Genomic DNA, 8,206 nt, shown 5'->3' on the forward strand with positions numbered 1-8,206 from the left:
GATCATGGTTAACGGATACTTTTGAACACCCCTCTGTTTACGTAGTAGGAAGGACATTAATACCTCTCATGTGCTACTCACATGAGAAACTTAACGACACTAACTAATGGTTCCGTTAGTGAGGGACCACCATTGCAACTAAAACATATCTTCAGGGACCACGGTTGCTAAAAAATCAAGAGAGAGACTGCCGTTGCAAAAAGTGACAAACCACGGGGACCATTCTTGCATTTAACTCTTAAAACTATTAAGGATTAATCTCTATCTCCGAATTTTAATTAATCTCCATGTATTCTTCCGGCGTTGACTGTGCCTACTACGGCGTTGACAGTGCCTACTCCGACGACTTTTTGGGGTTTTAGATCTGAATCTTCATCTTTTCTTATGTTTAATCAAGGTATCCTTTATATTTTGAGAGATGAAGATGAGATTAAGGTATGCTTCATCTTTTTTTTAAACCTCAAATATATATATCTTAATATATAATATAAAACAGTTGAACTAATGACTTATTAACCAATCACATTGCTCGATTTCATCAAATTGACTTTTGATGATGTCATCATTTAGATAAACTACAAATAAAAAATCCTAATAATCATTATCCAAATATATTATTATATTAGTATTTTTATTAATTTGTAGAAAAAGTCTCATTAATTTACACTTTTTTGTTTTCCATCAATAATTTACATTTTTTAGCCTGAATACTTAATTTATATTTATTTTTAGCCATCAACTTAGAAGAATTTTTTAAAATTTATAATCATTTAATTAAATAAAATTTTTTTTAACATATGAAATATTTTCTAAAAAAAATTATTACAAAACCTAATAACTTATTAACAAATATTAGATTAGATTTTTATACTTATAAATATTAATATTTAGTTTATTATTTCATATAAATACAATGTGACCTCTAGATACATATACCAAACACGATTTACAACATCGGGTTACTTAAATCCTAAATCCAAATCAATATAAACTCCATTCAAGATTCATTATATCCCTCAATCAAAAAGGTGCATAATTTTCTCCTATTATATATATATATTAGTTTTGCATATTAATGTTTAAAGTTACAGTTGTCACTCAAATCAAGAGTCCTAATTGTTATCAAATAATATAAAAACAATCATAATTGTTATCATATTATCATAGAATAATTGATTGAAAATAAACCTATGCGTGTTAAGGACGCGCAGCATGATTAAATACATATACTTAAATGTCAAGTACAGGATCACAAATATGTTTATATCTTTTATTCTTAATTATCTTTCATAATAATATCACATTATGAGTACAACTGGTTTCAAAATATTTTATAATTGAGAAATTATTATACATAGCATGTGGCTTGTGAAATGAATATGGCAAACAATTCCATCAATAATTCGAGGCTAATAATGACAGTGACAAACATATGATTATTGTACTACAACTTGCAAAATATAACACTTAGAACCGTATTTCTTCAAAATTATAAGCTTTTATGACTTAAATGTATTAACATCTAATATTGATAATATCGTAAACCCCGTGTCCAGTATTAGACAGGGGTCTAAAATCTAGTATATATATATATATATATATGCTGTGTGTATATATAGTTTTCTGTTGCTTCGTGATGACCTTGTCAATATATATGGCTCATATTATCTAGAAACAAGTCGTTGATCGAGTTATTGGAAAAAGTATCAGGTATTAAAATATATTGACATGTCCATCTTGATTATCTTAGAGCAATAATCTATTTTTAAGTTCTTAAATAATCGCCAACTAATAATGGTTCTCGATGTGTGATTGTACACCAAACCGAGATTAGGTTTAGAAAAGGGGATGATGGGTGTTTTTGGTTGTTTGTTGGCGATTCTCCGAAGGTAGAGTTCGTGTCTCTTTACGCCAATCGAATATGATTGATATATGGCCGATTGAGATCGTGCCAATGATTATGGATCTGTTCGATCCTGTTTAGCATGCTCATATCAGGATATTATCATATCCCAATATTCAATGATGCTTTTGCCTAACCATCGTAGGCTGTGTGGGCTTTGAGATGGAGAGTCATCGTCCCGCCGCTTGTTGCTGATATGCGAGTATATTGTTGTAAGTTGTTGGAGCATCTCTTATAGAGAGAAGAGGACGTCCAGATCTGTGTGTGTGTTTTCTGGAGAGAAGGGGAATGAATATTTAGGTTTAGATCCATCCATATATATAGGGATGGTTATCTTGGAGAACAAGTTTAGGGTTTTAGAGAATATTTTTAATAATATGCCAGATCTGGTATTTAGGACGAGATAAGAGCAAATCTCTTTAATTTAGGATGAAGAGATTGAGATGATCTCTTCCATATTTAGATAAGGCTTACAGCGGGTACCTTCGTCACGCAGGTTCGGCTTCGTCACGAAGGTCATGTTCCGTCACGAAGGGTGACGTACGCCATCAAGCCCCCCAGTTTAATATGAGGAGCTGCAAAGGTCGTTATATTAAACTCTGAAATATTTCTGCATCAAATTAACGCTTCCTTCGTACGACAAGTGCTTCGTACCTCAAGCCCCCCAGTACAAGGTGATTTTTGTAAATCACTGCGTTGGAATATTAACTCTTCTGTCACATTGATGCTTTTATCTTTTAGTTGATCTGCTCCGACTGTCGTTGTCTTCGATTTTTAATTTTTATTATTATTGTTTTGTAAGTCTTCTTTCTTCGAAATAAGTTACCTTCCCCGTTTAAGCTATGGACTTCTTTTGTTATCTTTGATGGAGAGACCTGTTTTAATTTGCCAATCTTCGAGGGATTAGAGTGTATCCCTTTGTTGCTATTATAATACCCAAGGAAGTTTTGTAACAACCCTACTTTTTAATATTATATACGTGCTAGTTAAGTTGTCTATGATCCCGCAAGCCATAGTTATACTTAAAGCTAGTAGATAATGCCCTTAAATTAGTAATTTAAAGCTATTGATTAGTTCTAATTCAATTTAATAAAATACCATTGAGCAAAAAATTTTATTAATGTTCAATCAAGTTATAAATAATAAAGTAAGTCTCACAAGTTAAGCTAGCGATTAAAAACACTTGTAAATGCCCAACAATCTAACCATCAAGCCAACTAACTAATATTTGGTCATGGAAATAGTATGAGCAACTTAAAATATTTATAAGCCCTTACGTACAAAGAAATGCTTGAATAATAATAAGTGTATACATATAAGCCTAATATAATTACAAGAATTGTAACCAATGAGCCTTGTAACAAACTTAAAACACAAAAATATATACATACATACACATATACACGACACACACATAGACATATGCTAGAACAAAACATGTATTTATATTACAACTAAACTTACATTACACTTATAAAACAAACCATATGTATATATACAACTTATATATTTATACTCCTACACTCTTACACTACATTAAATAAAAAATATATATAGAAAACCCCTCCAAATACCTCACTATGGCCGGCCCCCCTTTCCCCCCCCTTCACACTTCACTTTTAAATTTTATTCCTTCCAAAATCTCTCTTGAAACTCACACAAAACACACTCCTCACATTTTACACACACTAGTCATTATTCACTCTCCAAAAACTCTTCTCCCTCTCTCTTTTTCTCTCTCATTTAGGCAGCCCAAGGAACAAAGGAAAAACAAAGCAAAACTCATCTAAACACTTGTTAATAATAAGGGTTTAGGATAGGTTAAGCAAGGGTTTGATTAAGCTAAGGATTAAGGGTTGTTTTGAGGTTGAAACAAGGGTTATTTGGAGCTTTTGAGTCACGAAATTTCTGCACATTTTCCATCTTCAAAAGTGTTCTTCAAGGGTATATATCTTCATCTCTTAACTAGTTTAATCTTGTTCATGTTCATAATAAAAAGGTATTATCAAAAGATTGTGTTTTCTTTATGTTTTCTTTTAAAAATACACTTGATGAGGGCAAAGTTGATAGGATCTTTCATTCCATGCTCATGCATGTTAAATCCATGAAGAAAGATCCAAGGATTCAACTAGTTAAAGACCCAAAAGTGTAGATATATATTATATAGCTTTTGATATGGTTTTTCTTGTGAAAGATGGTCATATTAATATATATTATGAAGAAATATTTTCTGGAAAATTGGTAAAAATATGTACTTGATGTTATATTATTAGATCCATGAAAGTTTGTAGCAAAAAGTGTTGATGTGTGTTGATAGTTTGTAAAGTAACTTTTTATATAAAAAGATAAACATATTTTATATAACATTTGTACATATATTTCTGGAATATTTCATAAAAATATGTTTTCATGTTGATGGATTTGAGATGGATAAATATTTATGTTAAAAAGTATTGATTTAAGTGCATGCATGTTAGATTTAAGAAGGTTGGATTGTTGTTTGGATTATGAGATGGTTAGGGACTTGTATTAACTGAAAATATGTTAATATTGAAGTTAATATTCTGGAAAAATTTATAAAATATCAAAAGTATAAAGCTTGGATCAAAACAAGTTAAAATATGCTTGAAATCGTAAACCGAAAGCTTGTAAAAATGCATTTTGAGCACACACATACACCATAATATTTTGAGCATGAAATCATGGCAAACCTACTGGAAATATGATATAACAAACATATAAAATGCAAGTCACTTGATGTATGACAAGAATTAGCTCAAAAATCATCTTTTCGGGTCAATAAATCACTAACCGAAAGCATAAAATTACACATATCACACCACCACCACTATCACGACTTGAACCACCAAAATATGATGAAATTACTTTAATATTTAAGTTAAGAATGAAAATCCATTTTGAAATACCTTTATAGCTTAAGAAATGAGGCTAAAATCACTATTTCGGTAAACGATTTTTAATTATAAAGTCCTCAATTTAAGCAAGACACAAGAGAGGTTGAATTGATATGAATTTTTGTTGATATAAGTTGCCAAAAAGGCCTGGAATTTTTGGACTAAAACTCTTGTGGTGATTTATAAGAATTTCTATGATTTAATGAATTAAAATGGTAATTAAAAGATATATAAATTAATTAATAAGTTATATAAACCATGAATCTGATCAAAGCTACTTAACCAATGATAAAAGTGACCAAAACCTACTGGGGAAAAATAATTACAAGCAAGGGAACAAGAACTATACAATTAAAGAGTAAATTATTAAGTAAAAGTCACTAATTAATCATTATTATTAAATAAATAGAAATAACGCACAAATAAATATAAAAATCACAATGTTACAAATAAAAAGGCTTAGAAATCAGTAGATAATCCATCTATAATTATCTATAAATTTTAGAGATAATTTAAGGACTTAAAAATAATTATAAGGAATTATTTAATTAATAAATCAATAAAATAAGTAAATAATTAATTAAATAATATTAAATTAAATAAATAATTATAAATCAGTAAGATATATCAACATTAATATTATAAGAACACAAATGTCAAATATGGTTATTAAACAAAATATGCAATGGAAAATATATATAAAACAAAGTAAACTACCGAAATTCCAATAACCGAACAAAATCGTACGAATGACCTTTACTATCAAATATCTCCCAACCAAATGAGGTGAACAACATAATGTACTTGAATTCCATAATTAAACAATAACCAAAGATGGGCAAGTCTACTAGCATACATCTCATGATCTAGTTTACTAGTCATGCAACACACACTTACGTTGTGCATATTTCGAATACCATGGTTTAGGCTTGCTTGAGGAAAGACACCACTAGCCGAGGTTATCACTTTTGATCAGCCCTCTTTCACTCTCAAATCAAGTGAGTCATAGCCCACTTTCAAACTATTTTATGTGTTTAACTATCGGGGTGAAAAGCATGATATATAAATGAAATTGCTTTTGCATACATATATATGAAATGATTCTTGATAATATGATTATGAAATCAAATTGTTGCGTATGTTCAATGTGATAAATATTTTATGATGAGCTTGAGTTTTGTCAAACCGTTTTCTTTCGGTGCACTACTATTTACTCCGAAAGTGGAGGCCTGTAGTTAGATAGTTGCGTAACTAGGATTTGTCCACCCACCCAACGCGTAACGGTGGGATGTTTGGTTGCCTTTGTGACAGCCATCATTCCTAGTCCGACCACGCAGTGTTCTAGCTACTTTAAATTGAATGGTCGTCTCCATGGTACGACCCTATTATTATTAATACGACACTTGATTGACAGTTTGTGCTATGAAATGAATTATATACATATTGATGGACTTGATAAGATGGTAGTAGTAGTGGCTCAAGCATTTACTCATCAAAGTTTACTTGAAATATGCCCATGTGGCTAGATGACATTGATATTATTATGTTGATTATTATAAGTTGAACATACGCTTATAATTGATTATTTGAAAGAATACTTGAAAATTTTAAGACTCATTATCCTTGAATACGGTTGGGTTGTATATATATGCGTTGCTAGTTAAAACCTATGAACTCACTCAACTCTCGTAGTTGACACTTTTTCTTCATGCTTTTTCAGGTTTAGAGCAGTAAGTAGCTTCAAGGACCGCTCTTGGACTCTATGTGTTTGTTGTTTGGTTGGACAAGTATTGCAAACATTTGATCTTTTAAATTATGAATTTGGTTATGTAATGGATTTAGACGTCATCTTGGACTTGTAATCTTTTGGATTTGAATGTCATTTGAAAACTTGTGTTGATGTTTTATATTTAAATCTTTTGTACCATGTCGTTCTGTGACATCTCGTGTTTCCGCCTTAGTCGGGGTGTTACAAGTTTCCTTCCTTTACGCCGAATGAGCATTTATTCAGATTGGGTTGATTCCTCAGAGACATCCGAAGGTCTCCCAAATGTTTTATAAGAGGTTTTCTTCGTCCCTACAATGTCATTCAGGTAAATCTCCAAGTTTCTGCCAATCTGTGTGGCAAATGCTTTGTCAACCAGGTTGCGATACGCAGCCCTTGCGTTCTTTAGCCCGGACAATATCTTAATGTTTAGAAGGCTAAGTCTTCATCGAAGGAGAGAAAATGGGTTTGTGCCAGAATAAGACCAAGACGTCTCATCTTTCACGACGCTCTATTCCTATTCGCAAGCACGTAAATTTGGTTGGTATTTACAAAGCATAGGTTTTATAGTGATTTTCAAGGGGTGGTGATTGCTACTTAGGGTATTGTTCTTTGAAGTAGAGGCGGCGTACCAGTAATCAATGAGATATTCGCTAGACTCCCCTCTGAGATCTTCTATTACGATGGAAAGGTGGTTGTCGTCGGCTTCATAAGCTATGAATATCTATGTAACATGATCATTGTGCATCATTCCATAGGCTCTGAGGGTCAGTTGCTTTCCACCCTCGATGACGCTTTGAAGCACGGTCTTTGTTACATAGTCTTTGGCGTTGATGCACTCTTTGATGCGAAGCTTTTGGCTTTGGCATACTCTTCGTTGTGAAGCTAACATAATTCTGTCACGCAGCCTCAGGGACCCGAAATTGCTTGTTTATACTAGACTTGTGTCATACGTTTATGAGACTCTTGTTAGTGATCTTGAGATTGTGAAGTTAATTGGTCCTGTGATCTCTCCTGAACCTGCTTCTTCTCGAAGGGTCTCCGGATGCTATTTTGGAATTAGCTGTCTATCATAGTAGTTTTATTGAGGGTATAACTGTTATACCTGACCCCGAGCCTCCGCATTGTTGTGTTTTGTGGATATTTAACGGTTGCTTTTGTTGATATTGCAACTTAGAGGCCGTCTTTGTATGAATATTGCAGCTTAGAAGTTGTTTTATATATTGCAGCTAAGTGGCCGCCTTTTTGCAGTCTGTGTCCTGCCATGTGCAGCTTGAGAGCTGTCTTAGAAGTAGCTGAGACTACTCCCATATGCACCTACATTGCATGCTTTTTTATATGGATATATCCGTTGTGCGGGTGTTTGTTTGGACTATTTATGGGTCCTTTTATTTCTCCGGAGTTTTAATACATGTATATATTCATATGGGCGTCCCCATTTATGTGCACTTAGCAGAATTATCATTGCCTTGGAAGGTCTTTAGGATCTCTCTTTTATAGAGAGAATTTATTTTGGAGGAAAAGTTAAGCCTCTTTAGGGTTTTCCTAAGTCTTAGGCTACAAGAGTCCATGAGGATTCTTTCCTTCTTTACTAAACTTAAGTGATAAGATCAAATCCCTAGT

The sequence above is a fragment of the Erigeron canadensis genome, chromosome 5 (assembly GCF_010389155.1).
Source record: "Erigeron canadensis isolate Cc75 chromosome 5, C_canadensis_v1, whole genome shotgun sequence".
Lineage (NCBI taxonomy): Eukaryota > Viridiplantae > Streptophyta > Magnoliopsida > Asterales > Asteraceae > Erigeron > Erigeron canadensis.